Source organism: Macaca thibetana, chromosome 5 (assembly GCF_024542745.1).
Source record: "Macaca thibetana thibetana isolate TM-01 chromosome 5, ASM2454274v1, whole genome shotgun sequence".
Classification (NCBI taxonomy): Eukaryota; Metazoa; Chordata; class Mammalia; order Primates; family Cercopithecidae; genus Macaca; species Macaca thibetana.
In genome coordinates this window covers 20,648,549-20,663,657 of record NC_065582.1, presented here as the reverse complement: position 1 = coordinate 20,663,657, position 15,109 = coordinate 20,648,549, and positions in this window count along the sequence as shown.

Sequence of the window (15,109 nt, the reverse complement as noted above, 5' to 3'; positions counted from 1 at the left end):
CACACCTGTAATCTCAGCATTTTGGGAGGCCGAGGTAGGCGGATCACCTGAGGTCGGGAGTTCGAGACCAACCTGACCAACATGGAGAAACCCTGTCTCTACTAAAAATACAAAATTAGCTGGGTGTGATGGCACATGCCTGTAAACCCAACTACTAGGGAGGCTGAGGCAGGAGAATTACTTGAACCTGGGAGGCAGAGGTTGCGGCGAGCTGAGATCGTGCCACTGCACTCCAGCCTGGAAGACAAGTGCGAAACTCCATCTCAAAAAAAAAAAAAAAAAGATATTTAACCTATATAAGCCTTAGTTTCATTGTCTGTAAAATGGATATAATGGTACCTACCTCAGGTTGTCATGAAGCTTAAAAGAGATAATACATTTGTTTGTTTATTTTTTTAAAATTTTATTTATTTATTTATTTATTTATTTTGAGACAGAGTCTTGCTCTGTCACCCAGGCTGGAGTGCAGTGGCACAATCTCGGTTCACTGCAACCTCGGATCACTGCAACCTCCGCCTCCTGGGTTCAAGCAATTCTCCTGCCTCAACCTCTTGAGTTGCTGGAATTACAGGTGTGCACCACCACACCTGGCTAGTTTTCGTATCTTTAGTAGAGATTGGGTTTCACCATGTTGGCCAGGCTGGTCTCAAACTCCTGACCTCAAGTGATTTGCCTGCCTCTACCTCCCAAAGTGCTGGGATTACAGGTGTAAGGCACCACACCTAGCCAAAAGAGGTAATACATTCGATGTGCTTAGTGTATTTACATGGGACTTAGAACTCAGTAAAGCTTAACCAGTCCTAGTATTATTAGTATTAGTGTTGGTATTGCCATGATTATTTTGCATTGAGGCATTTAGTAGCAGTTTTCTCTTGATAACACTAGAATTCTATATTTTTAAATCTTGTACAGTTGTGCCACAGAGTGATTTTTCCAACAGTAACACACTGCATATATGATGGGGGTCTCATAGAATTATAATGGAGCTGTAAAATTCCTGTTGCCTAGTGAAGTGGTAGCCGTCATAAAGTCATAGTGTAATGTGTTAATCACATGTTTCTGGTGATGATGGTGGAAACAAGCCTACTGTGCTGCCAGTGGTATAACAGCGTAGCATATACAGTTATGTATGGTACATAATACTTGCTAATGGTAATAAATGACTGTGTTCTTGGATTATGTATTTCCTCTACTATACTTTTTAATCATTATTTTAGAGTGTACTCCTACTTATTAAAAACAAAACTAACTGTGAAACAGCTTCAGGCAGGTCCTTTAGGAGGCATTCCTGAAGAAGACATTGTTATCCTAGGAGATGACAGCTCCATGTGTGCTATTGCCCCTGAAAACCTTCCAGTAAGACAAGATATGGAGGTGAAAGATAGTGAAACTGATGATCCTGACACCTTGTAGGCCTAGGCTAATGTGTGTGCTTATGTCTTTTTTTTTTTTTTTTTTTTTTTGAGACGGAGTCTCGCTCTGTCGCCCAGGCTGGAGTGCAGTGGCTGGATCTCAGCTCACTGCAAGCTCTGCCTCCTGGGTTCACGCCATTCTCCTGCCTCAGCCTCCCGAGTAGCTGGGACTACAGGCGCCCGCCACCACGCCCAGCTAAGTTTTGTATTTTTAGTAGAGATGGGGTTTCACCATGTTGGCCAGGATGGTCTTGATCTCTTGACGTCGTGATCCACCTGCTCGGCCTCCCAAAGTGCTGGGATTACAGGCGTGAGCCACCGTGCCCAGCTATGTCTTCATTTTTAACAAAGAAGTTTAAAATGAAAAAAAAAATTAAAGAATGAAATAATGTCTTTTGCAGCAACATGGGTGGAGCTTGAGGCCATTCACAGAAGTGAACTCAGAAACAGAAAACCAAATGCCACACACATGTTCTCATTCATAAGTGGGAGCTAAACAATAAGCACACATGGAAATAAAGGTGGAAATTATAGACACCGGGGACTCCAAAAAGAGGGAAGGTGGATGAGGAGCAGGGATTGAAAAAGTACCTATTGAGTACAATGCTCACCATTTGGGTAACAGGTACTCTAGAAGTTTAAACTGCACCAGTACACATATACCCATATAACAAGCATAGGCAGGTACTCCCTGAATCTATAATGAAATAAAAAAATTTAATAGAAAAAAAGCTTATAGAGTAGGATATAAATAAAGAAAATATTTTTGTATAGCTGTACAATGTGTTTGTGTGTATTATTGCAAAAGAGTAAAGAGATTTTTAAAGAGTTTATAAAGTCCAAAAGTTTCAGTAAGCTAAGATTAATATACTATTGGAGAAAGAAAGTTTTTAAAATAAATTTAGTGCAGCCTAAGTGTACAGTGTTTATAAAGTCTACAGTGGTGTACAGTAATGTCCTAGGCCTTCACACTCACTCACCACTCACTCACTGACTCACTCAGAGCAGCTTCCAATCCTGCAAGCTCCAATCACGGTAATTGCCCCTAGAGAGGTGTACCACTTTAAAACTCTTTTATACCATATTTTTACTGTGTCTTTTCTGTTTGGATATGTTTAGATACACAGGTATTTACCATTGTGTTACAATTGCCTGCAGTATTGAGTATGGTACCATGCTGTACAGATTCGTAGCCTAGGAGCAATAGGCTAAACCATATAACCTAGATGTGTAGTAGGCTATAGCTTCTGCATTTGTGTAAGGGTATGTTTGCACAAAGATGAAATCGCCTAATGACACATTTCCCACAACATATCACTGTTGTTAAGCTATGTATGACTGTACTTAGAAACTTTTCTTTTGTTTTCTCTTTCTTCTCTTTCTACAGCCATCAGAAGCCGCCCAAACCTTTAATGGTGAGGGTTTAGAAGTGCCATATAGGAGGAAGAGTTTTAGAGGGCCCACTCCAGCCCTACTGCTTTGCCAGCACCTTTACTTCTCTGATATCGCTGAGCTCCAGACCCAGCTTTCATTGACGTGATTCTCATTGTAAGAACCTGATCCTAAGTCTTTACACATTTTTGGCCTGTGCCATCCTCTGATGCTTGACTCTTATGTTTGGAATCCTCCTCTCCTACTCACCACCTATTCACCCACTTTTGATAAATAATCTTTCCCTGTAGATTTTATCTTTAACTCTTCTTGGACCTCCGTTCTCACATTTTTTCCTGAGCATGTTAGACACTTGTCTTGCTTCCAACTGCTGGTTTTCTCAGATCCAGCCTTCTTACTTGGGGCTTGGCAGCAGATGATTTTTTTCTCACTGTTTCCACAGTAGCAGTCTTTCTCACTTAGTTTATCCACACTGCTAGCATCTCAGTAATCAATTAACCTATATTGTAAGACCTGTGTGTAGAGTGATAGAAATTAGTCAAAATGCAACGATACCATCAAAGTTATTCATCTCCTTTTTCTTTTTTTCTTTTCTTTTTTTTTTTTTTTTTTTTTTTTGGAAACAGAGTCTCACTCTGTCACCCAGGCTGGAGTACAGTGGCACTGCAAGATCTGCCTCCCGGGTTCACGCCTTTCTCCTGCCTCAGCCTCCGGAGCAGCTGGGACTATAGGCGCCCACCACCAAGCCTGGCTAATTTTTTTATATTTTTTTAGTAGAGACGGTGTTTCACTGTGTTAGCCAGGATGGTCTCAATCTCCTGACCTCGTGATCCGCCCGCCTCGGCCTCCCAAAGTGTTGGGATTACAGGCATGAGCCACTGCGCCTGGCCTTTATATCCTTTTTCTTACCTGTATCCATCATTCCCTCCTAACCAATGTAGTGGCTATGTGGCTTGCTTTCCTGTCTTTCTACATGCTCATGTAACCATTTATAAAACATATGTGCATATATACGGGAATTGAGTTTTTTGTTTTTGTTTTGTTCTTTTAAAAAAAGGATTCAGCTAGGCACAGTGACTCACATCTATAATTCCCAGTGTTTTTGGAGGCTGAGGCAGGAGGATTGCTTGAGATCAGGAGCCTGAGACCAGCCTGGGCAACATAGCAAGACTCCATCTCTACAAAAAAATTTTTTTTAATTAGCCAGACATAGTGGTGTGCACCAGCAGTCCTAGCTACTCAGGAGGCTGAGGTGGGAGGATTGCTTGAGCCCAGGAGTTTGAGACTGCAGTGAGCTATGATCACACCACTGCACTCCAACCTAGATGACACAGTGAGACCCTGTCTCTAAAAAGGAAAAAAAAAAAAAGGATTCTATTTTATACATATACATTTTTCTGCATCTTGCTTTTCCTCTCTAAAAATACATATTGTAAGAATCCTATTCAGTCACCTGGCATAGAGCTAACTTATTCTAATGGCTGCATAGTTTTCCATGAAATGATCGTATCCCAATCATTTTTCTTTCTTTATTTTTTTTCTTTTTTTTTCTGTCTCACTCTATCTCCCGGGCTGAGTGCAGTGGCACTATCACAACTCACTGGCTCACTGCAGCCCTGATCTCCCAGGCTCAAGCAACCTTCCCACCTCAGCCTTTCCACCATGGGAGGCACACACCACCGTGCCCAGTTTTTTTATTTTTTTTTTCTTGGTAGAGATAGAGTCTCACTATGTTGCCCAGGCTGGTCTTAAACTCCTGGGATCAAGCATCCTCCTGCCACAGTTTCCCAAAGTGCTGGGATTACAGGCATGAGCCACACCCCCAGCCCCCAATCATTTTGTTTTTTGTTATTCATTATACATTAGTAGTCATTCATTATTAGTCATTAATGTTTCACTAATGTTATTCATTAGTAGTCATTCATTATTTTATTTTCTGTTATGAAAAACAAAGCTGCAATAAACATTCTTGTTTCTATATCCTTATGCAGAGAATGGATTCCTCAGGATGGAATTTCCTGATCAAGGGGAATGCATATTTCTAATGGATGTTGCCACATTTCATACCACAAAATGGAACATTCAACTATCTATCATGAAAGCATGAAAATATCCATTCCACATTCCCAAATCACCCTTGCTGGCTGTTGTGCTTTTACATTTGTATTATTTTGGTAGGTGCCTTATGATATCTGATATACATATATGTATGTATTATATATATGTGTATGTATATATGTATGTGTGTATATACATGTATATGTGTGTGTGTATATGTGTGTGTGTGTGTATGTGCGCGTGTGTGTGTGTGTGTATATATATATATTTTTTTTTTGAGGCAGAGTTTTGCTCTTGCTGCCCAGGCTGGGGTGCAATGGCGCGATCTTGGCTCACTGCAACCTCTGCCTCTCAGGTTCAAGTGATTCTCCTACCTCAGCCTCCCGAGTAGCTGGGATTATAGGCACGTGCCACCATGCCCAGCTAATTTTGTATTTTTAGTAGATACGGGGTTTCACCATGTTGGCCAGGCTGGTCGAACTCCTGACCTCAGGTGATCTGCCTGCCTCAGCCTCCCAAAGTGTTGGGATTACAGGTGTGAGCCACTGCACCCAGCCAATATATATATATATATATAAATATAATATATATGTATAATATATAAAATATATGTATTATATATGTATAATATATATTTTATATATATATATATTATTTTGAGGCAGAGTCTTGCTCTGTCACCCAAGCTGGAGTCCAATGGCATGATCTCTGCTCACTGCAATCTCTTGGGTTCAAGCGATTCTCCTGCCTCAGCCTTCTGAGTAGCTGGGATTACAGGTGTGCGCTATGGCCTGGCTAATTTTTGTAATCTTAGTAGAGACGCGGTTTCACCGTGTTGCCCATGCTGCTCTCAACTCCTGGCTTTCAGCGATCTGCTCGTTTCAGCCTCCCAAAGTGCTGGAACTACAGGCATGAGCCACCATGCTTGGTCAGTACTTCAAATTGCATTTTTTCCTGATTACTAGTAATCTCTTTTAATTAGTTTATTTGTCAGTTCGATTTTCTCTTAGTTGAATTGATAAGTCTTTTTTAGTCTTCTTTTTTTTTTTTTTGACAGGGTCTCATTCTGTCACCCAGGCTAGAGTACAGTGGCATGATCTCAGTTAACTGCACCCTCCGCCTCCCGGGCTCAACCTATCCTCTGACCTCAGCCTCCCAAGTAGCTGGGACCACAGTCCATACTACCATGATGCCTGGCTAATTTTGTGTGTGTGTATTTTTGGTAGAGACGGGGTTTGCCATGTTGCCCAGGTTGGTCTGGAACTCCTGGGCTTAAGTGCTGTGCCCACCTCGGCCTCCCAAAGTGCTAGGATTATAGGCATGAGCCACTGTGCCCAGCTGTGAATTGATTAGTGTTTGTCTCAGTTTAATAAGGGCTCTTTGTATGTTAAAAATTTAACCACTCATCTGATATTTGCATTGCTAATATTTTTCCCAGTTGGTAATTAGTCTTTTCACTTTCTCTATAACTTTTTAATTTTAAACAATTTTGAAACACTTTTAAACTTACAGAAAAGTTGCTAGTACAATATAAAGAACTTTTATTTTCCTGAACCATCTGAGAATAATTTGCCAATGTGATGCCCTGGCATCTCACAGACATTCTCCTACATAATCACAATGCAACCACCAAAATTGGGACATTAACATTCATATATTGCCATCAGTAAATTTTGCTAATAATAATAATAATCCCTAATAATATCCTCTAGATTAGTGGTCCCTAAACTTTTTGGCACCAAGGACTGGTTTCATGGAAAACAATTTTTCCACAGACCAGGGGTGAAGGGGTGGTTTCAGGATGATTCAAGTGCATTATATTTATCATGCACTTTATTTCTATTATTATTATGTTGTAATATATGATGAAATATTTATGCAACTCACCATCATGTAGAATCAGTGGGAGCCTTGAACTTGTTTTCCTGCAACTGGACAATTCCATCTGTGGGTGATGGGAGATAGTGACAGATCATCAGGCATTAGATTCTCATAAGCAGTGCACAACCTATATCCTTCCCATGCACAGTTCACAATAGGGTTCATGCTCCTGTGAGAATCTAATGCCACTGCTGATCTGGCAGGAGGTGGAGCTCAGGAGGTAATGTGAGTGATGGGGAGCAGCTGTAAATACAGCAGAAGTTTAGCTCACTTGCCCACCACTCACCTCCTGCTGTGTGGCACAGTAACAGAAAAGCCATCCCATTCAGAAGCAGACATTGCATTTCACTCTCATGTGTCTTTAATCTTCTTCAACTTGGAAATTATTTCTCATTCTTGAATTCTTTTTAAGTTTATAGGCCAGATATATTGTAGAATTTGGGTTTGAAAATATTCCTCATTATTAGATTCAAGTTATGCACCTCTAGAAAAAAATTCAGTGAAGCAAGAAGCAACGTTGTATTCCTCGTGTCAGATGGCGCATGCCTTGGATTTGTTGTTGTCCAGTTTGATAGCTTATTTAAGATGATGTCTTTTCTTCTTCTCCACCATGAATTTATGTTTTCTTTCTCTAGTATTCTCTCAGGAAGTACTCTGAGACTAAGTAAATACTCTCTTATCAAACTTTTAATTTATTCATATATTTATGTGTATCAATAGGTACTCATGATTCTTAATTTCTTTCAAAGGATTATATGTGTTACTATCATTAATTTGTTATTTTGATGCATAATTTCTCCCAGTCCAATGAAGGAAAATGATAGCCAGAAACACAAGTGTAACAACAGGCTTATTGACTTAGTCGGGCTTTATAGGGTGTAGTCAGGAAACAGCTTTGTTTTCTTCCACTCTTGCCTCAAGCATTTTTTGTCAGAAACATTTTCCTTGCTCTTGTTGACTTTTCCAGTAGATCCCGTGAGTTTTTCAGCCACTTCAGATTCTAACAACACTACCATTTTTAGATTATGTAGTTCCATCCAACCTAAACTAAAACCTCAGTATCTCATCTAATTCAAAGTTTTTCCTCTCTCACCAGCTCAGGCCGGATTCACTGCCTTCCATACCAGTGGTTAGGAGGGGTCTGATCGCTCCTGTTACCTACCTGCCCCCCCTATATTGGTCTGTTTTCATACTGCTGTAAAGATACTACCAGAAACTGGGTAATTTATAAAGGAAAGAGATTTAATTGACTCACAGTTCTGCATGGCTGGGGAGGCCTCAGGAAACTTACAATCATGGTGGAAGGGGAAGCAGACACCTTCTTCACAAGGTGGCAGGAGAGAGAAAGCGAAGGGGGAAGAGCCCCTGTAAAACCACCAGATCACATGACAACTCAGTCACTATCATGAGAACAGCATGGGGAACCGCCCCCCTGATCCAGTCACCTCCCTCCCTCCACACATGCGGATTACAATTAGAGATGAGATTTGGGTTGGGACACAGAGCCAAACCGTATCACCCCCACAAGGCTCCTCCAGAGTTGGGGTGTGCAGTGTGTGGGAGGGAAGAAGGCACGTGAGCAGCGCTGTTTGCACTTTTCCCTTGCCTGTCATACGACCTCTCTCACGTCACGTTTTCAAATTCTAGTTCTTTCTTGGTGTGCGGCAGTTGAGCCTTTGGAGATTTCCCTGAAATTTTATCTTTGGGGGAGTCTTCCATAAGAATCAGCTTTTAGATTTATTTACCCTTTATACTTTGTTTTCTGTTCATTAATTTTCATCTTTATTCTCTCTTCCAATTTTATGTTTTGTTTGTTTTGGTGTTCTTGTTCTAAATTTTTTAATTGGACCTTAAATATTTTTTTAATTGTTTTCCTTTTTTTTTTTGAGACAGAGTCTCACTCTGTCGCCCAGGCTGGAGTGCAGTGGCACAATCTCGGCTCACTGCAACCTCTGACTCCTGGTTCAACCATCATGCCTGGCTAATTTTTGTATTTTTTGAAGAGACAGGGTTTCACCATACTGGCCAAGTTGGTCTCAAATTCCTGACCTCAAGTGATCTGCCGGCCTTGGCCTCACAAAATGCTGGAATGACACTGTGCCTGGCCTAAATTTTTTCTTTCATAATAAAACATTTAAGGCTATGAATTCCCATAGGAATAATTTGAACTATGTTGTGTGTATTTTGGTATGAACTTTTTCCTCACTGCTTTGTATATGGTTTGTAATTTCAGTTTTGTTTACATTTTGATGAGTTATTTAGAATATTGTTTGTTTGTTTCTTTTTTTTTTTTGAGACAGAGTCTCACTCTGTCACCCAGGTTGGAGTACAGTGGCACAATCTCAGCTCACTGCAACCTCTGCCTCCTGAGTTCCAGCAATTCTCACGCCTCAGCCTCCCAAGTAGCTGGGACTGCAAGCACACACCACCACACACAGCTAATTTTTTTTTTTCTTTTTCTATTAGTAAAGATGGGGTTTCACCATGTTGCCCAGGCTGGTCTCAAACTCCTGGCTTCAAGTGATCCATCCACCTCAGCCTCCCAAAGTACTGGGATTATAGGCCTGAGCCACCGCACCCAGCCTAGAATATTGTTTCTTAATTCCAGGTAATTAGAGGATTTTTTGAGGGGTATTCCTTTTCATTATTTACTCCTTTTATTTTCTTTTTTGTATTATAATCAGGGAATGTGGCCTATAAAATCTCTACTCCTGTATATTGATGTAGGTATCCTTTGGAAACAAAAACAAGATTAACTTTTGTAGGCCGGGCGCGGTGGCTCAAGCCTGTAATCCCAGCACTTTGGGAGGCCGAGACGGGCGGATCACAAGGTCGGGAGATCGAGACCATCCTGGCTAACCCGGTGAAACCCCGTCTCTACTAAAAAATACAAAAAACTAGCCGGGCGAGGTGGCGGGCGCCTGTAGTCCCAGCTACTCCGGAGGCTGAGGAAAAAAAAAAAAAAAAAAAAACTTTTGTAAATGTTCCATTAAAACACAAAAGACATATAGACATGTAATATTCCGTACATGTTTTAGGTCAAATTTGTTGGTTGTTTTATTCTATTCCTCTGTTTCTATTTATTTTTTGTGTTAGATATGTGAGCCTGAAAAAGGTGTGTTAAAATCTCCTAACATAAAGATTATGCTTTATATGTTTAGCTGCTATAATGATGGGTGAACATGATTTATGATTGTTCTACCTCTGTTATCAATTTGCCTTTCATCATTACATATTAATATGTACGCTGTTTGGTCCAATACTAGGACCACTAGACTTGACTTCTTTTGATTTATATTTATCTGGTGGATCTTTTTTGTTTGTTTGTTTGTTTGTTTGTTTGTTTGTTTTGAGATGGAGTCTCACTTATTGCCCAGGCTGGAGTGCAGTGGCACGATCTCAGCTCACTGAAACCTCTGCCTTCGAGTGATTCTCCTGCTTCAGCCTCTCCAGTAGCTAGGATTACAGGTGCCTGCCACCACGCCAAGAATAATTTTTTTGTATTTTTAGTAGAGCCGGGGTTTCACTACGTTGGCCAGGCTGATTTCGAACTCCTGACCTCAAGTGATCCACCTGCTTCGGCCTCCCAAAGTGCTAGGATTACAGGCGTGAGCCACCGTGCTGGCAGTATCTTATTACATATCCTCTGAAGTTTAACTTTTCTTTCTCACTTGTTTAAAGTGAGTTTCTTTTGTTTGTTTGTTTGTTTGTTTGTTTGAGGTGGCATCTCCCTCTATCACCCAGGCTGGAGTACAATGACATGATCTGGGCTCACTGCAACATCTGCCTCCTGGGTTCAAGTGACTCTCCTACCTCAGCCTTCTGAGTAGCTGGGATTACAGGCATGTGCCCCCACACCTGGCTAATTTTTGTATGTTTCGTAGAGACAGGGTTTTGCCATGTTGGCCAGGCTGGCCTTGAACTCCTGATCTCCAGTGATCTCCACCTGCCTCAGCCTCCCAAAATGCTAGGATTACAGGTATGAGCCACAGTGCCTGGTCTAACGTGGGTTTAAGTAGTATGTGTTTGGGTTTTGATTTTTAAACCACACTGTCAGTTGCCAGTAGTTATTATCCTACTACTTTCTGATATTAAAGTTGCAATTAGAAATCTAAAGCCAGTCTTAATCTTTTTCTATGTAAACAATTTGTTCTTTCTATCTAGAAGACTGTAGAACTTTATCATTACCCTTGGAATTACAACATTGTAATGGAATCTCTAGTGTGTTCCAGTTTTCATCCCCCGTTCCTTGAAAGTCAAAGAATTCTGAAGATAAAAATCTTTCTATAGCTCTGTAAAATTTTCTTCACCTGTTTGTTTAAATATTGTCTCTCCTCCTTCGATTGCTTTACTCTTCTTCTGAAATTCCTATTTATTTACAAGTTACAATTTCTAGATCCATCTTCTGGTTTTTTTATATTTGCTTCTTTGACGTCTGTCTTTAAATGTTTGCTTTTTTAAAGAGATTTCTTTCCCTTGTACTTCCAGACCTCTGTTCACTGCTCAATAGTTACCATACACTCTTTCAGTACTTCTGCTATATTTTTAAACTTAAAAAATCATGTTCTTGAGTTCCAATTACAGCCATTTAACGCTCTAATTGAAGCTCCTCAATTGCACGAATTACTTTTTCTGTTCAAGTGGCCATGCCCTTTTTCAGCAGTTCTATTTTGTTGGCAACCACCATTTCTGGATGCTCCGCTCACTCTTCCCCATTCTGGCTTTGTTGTTCCTTTGCCTGCCTGCGGCGTTATTCACCTAGGGCCAGGTCTTCCGCAGCAGCTATCTCTTGAGTAGAGGAGGCTCCGTGGTCTCTGATCCTGTAGACAGACAAGGCTTCAGCTGGAAAATGCTTATCTTATATTCTCTGCTCCCTGGTTTCCTTAGCTACAAAGGTTAATTATCTCTTAGTTGTAAAGATACAAAGTCTTTTTTTTAAATTTAAATTTTAAAAATAATTGAGATGAAGTTTCGCCATGTTGCCCAGGCTGGTCTCAAACTCCTGAGCTCAAGCAATCTACCTGCCTCAGCCTCCTAAAGTGCTGGGATTACAGGCGTGAGCCACCAAGTTTGGCCAAAGATACAAAGTCATATTTCATTAGCCACTCCTTGAGGGCCAGAGAGACCAGCAGGTCCCTCTAGGGACAGTTGTGTCAGCTGTAGGCTGGGTTTCTGGGTAGAATATATTACATGGGACAGACTTACATGAGAAGAATTATTCATTATTGATCTAAAATTCAATTTTTGTTTTCTTTTTGAGACAGGGTCTCACTCTGTCACCCAGGCTGCAGTGCTGTAGTGCAATCGGAGCTCACAGCAGCCTCCACCTCTTGGGCTCAGCAATCCTCCATCCTCAGCTCCCTGGAGCAGCTGGGATTATAGGTATGCACCACCATGCCTGGCTAATTTTTGTGTTTTTTGTGGAGATGGGGTTTCCCAATGTTGCCCAGGCTGGTGAAGTTGGAATTTAGCCGTGTGTCCTTTCTTTCTCTCTCTTGGGTAAATTTGGCTGCCCTAAGGCCAGGCGCGTTGGCTCACACCTGTAATCCTAGCAATTTGAGAGAATGAGGTGGGCGGATCACTTGAGGTCAGGAATTCAAGACCATCTTGGCTAACATTGTGAAACCACGTCTCTACTAAAAATACAAAAATTAGCCAGGCGTGGTGGCAGGTGCCTGTAACCCCAGCTACTTGGGAGGCTGAGGCATGAGAATCGCTTGAACCCTGGAGGCAGAGGATCAGTGAGCCCGAGATCACACCACTGCACTCCAGCCTGGGCAACCCAGAGAGACTCTGTCTCAAAAAAAAAAAAAAAAAAAAAAAAAAAAAAGGGCTGCCCTAATCAGCTGGGTTGTTCTCCTTCTTGTCTTTTCTCTTGTCTGTGGATCCCGTGGGCCAAGCTCTCTTCAGTAACCTCAGAGCTCTGACCCTTGCCTTAAGGTACCTCTCAGGCCCCAAGCTCTCTCTGGCCTGAAGGATGCCCCGGCCCAGTTCCAGTACAGTCCCTCTCTGTACTGAATCCCTACAGCATCTAAAACCCTGCATGCCCTTCCTTCCGCCTCGTAGGCTTCATTTGAGAAGGAGTTACAGTTACATGAAGCTGGGAGAGGAAACAGAGACACAGAGGTGCAAGTTAGGTAGCTCTGGTAGAATATGTGAGGAAAATGATTCTTAGAGCCAGCTAACCTATCATTTCAGTAGAAAGACGGGCAAAAATATTTCCAGACCTGAAAACCCTCAGAAATCCTCTTTCTCAAGTGTTTTTATGAATAGGTAATGTGAAGATGTCCTCAACCAAACGAGAGAGTAAAACAAGAAAGAAGAAAATGTGAGCGCTAAGAAAAAGGGTATCATGGCAGGGAGCACAGCGCGGGCGTGCAGTGTATGAGCCGTGCAGCCGGCCTGGAGAGGAGCCAGGCCAACGGGAGCACACGCACAGACCTCCAGGAGGAAGGTGACCGCACACGAAACAGCGCCCGGGAGAAAATGGAAGAACCTAAGGATGGGATCAAAGAGAGACAATCTGAGTCCTTCCAGTCCACTTTTATTTGAGACGTGATAGGATCATTCAGGGCCAATCACATCAGGGATCTCACTCAAAATGTACTGGATTCATATCCCCAGGGCCAAATTGAAATCAAACCAATCTCTGAATAACGATATAGGATATATATCAAAGGCCAATGAATGCGATACACTCTGCTCAAATTCAGACTTCTGAGGTCTCAAAATAATCCTTTTCAAAACTTGGATTCCCACTTTTGTCCTGCCTCCATTCATTCTACCTAAAGAAAACCAAACTGAAAAATAGGCTGTGGTTCTAGTCTAGCTTATAAGTTAGACTAGAAGTTATAAAAGTTGCTACTCTTTCCCAACAACAAATAAAATGCAGAACAAACTGAAAAAACCAACAATTCTTAGATCCATAAGAGAAGTGAAGTCACAGGGCAAACTGCTGCCCCCATATTGGAGCAACTGAGCGGAAACCCGCCAGCTGAAACCTCTCAGGAACCTGTGTTAGGGAAGGGAAACCTCAATTGCAATTGATGAATTGCTGGAGGCTCAGTGTGGACAAGTTTGAGAGATATTAATAAATATTCCAGGGGACTGAGTCCCCCCTCCAGGAGCTCAAACAGTTCCTCACAGTGAATATTGGAGAAGAACCCCCTCCTTCTGGCATGGGGAGGAGAAAGGGAACCATTTTGAAATACACCAGAAAACTGTGTTCTTAACAACGCCTGCCCTCAGGAGAAATTATTTAACCAGAGCCTAACAACCTGCTGGGGTTTCGTCAGAGCCTAACTGACCCAGGGAAAATAAATGCCCAACGCCAACCCACTCTAGCCATTCAGTCCACCTGTGTAGGTTGGGAACTGAGACACATCTGTGAAGTTCACAGTCCAGAGGCTCAGGCTCCCTAAAGGACAGATACCTAATCACAAAATTATAGAACACTTCCCCACCCCGACACCATACCACCACATTACTAAAGGCTAATTGACAGCAGTTCCTTTTACCCAGTGCCTCATGTCCAGCTATCAAGAAAAAATTACAAGACATATTGAAAGGCAAAAATGTAGTTTGAAGAGACAGAGAAAGCCTGAGAACCAACCTAAAATATGTCAGGGATGGTGGAATTATTAGGCTGGGAATTTAAAACAACTATTATTAACATGCTCAGGGCTGTAATGGATAAAGTAGACAGCATGCAAGAACAGATGGGCAATGTAAGCAGAGGGATGGAAATCCCAAGAAAGAACCAAAAATAAATGCTAGAGATCAAAAGCAGTGTAATCAGAATGAAGAATGCCTTTGATGTCTTATTAGCAGATTGCATATAGCTGAAGAAAGAATCTGTAAACTTGAAGATATCTCAGTAGAAACCTCCCAGACTAAAGAGCAAACAGAAAAAAAGACTGAAAAAAAAAAAAAAAAAAAAAGAAACAGAACAGAATATCCAGAAAAGAGTGGGACATACACGTAATGGAAGCACCAGAAGGAAAAGAATGAGAGAAAGGAACAGAAGAAATATTCGAACAGTAATGACTGAGAATTTCCCCCAAATTGTCTTCAGTCACCAAACTATAGATTGAAAAAGCTCAGAGAACACAAAACAAGATAAATTCCAAAACAAAAGAAAAGAAAACTCTACCTAGGCATATCATTTTTAGACTTTAGAAAATCAGAGGTAAAGATAAAATATCTTGAAAGAAGCCGGAGAGAAAAAAACTTTACCTATGAAGGAGCAAAGATAAGAATTACATGTGACTTCTCAGAAACCATGCAGGCAAGTAGAAAGTGGAATGGTATATTCAGTGTGGACAGAAAAAAACACCACAAACCTAGAATTCTGTGCCCTGTGAAAT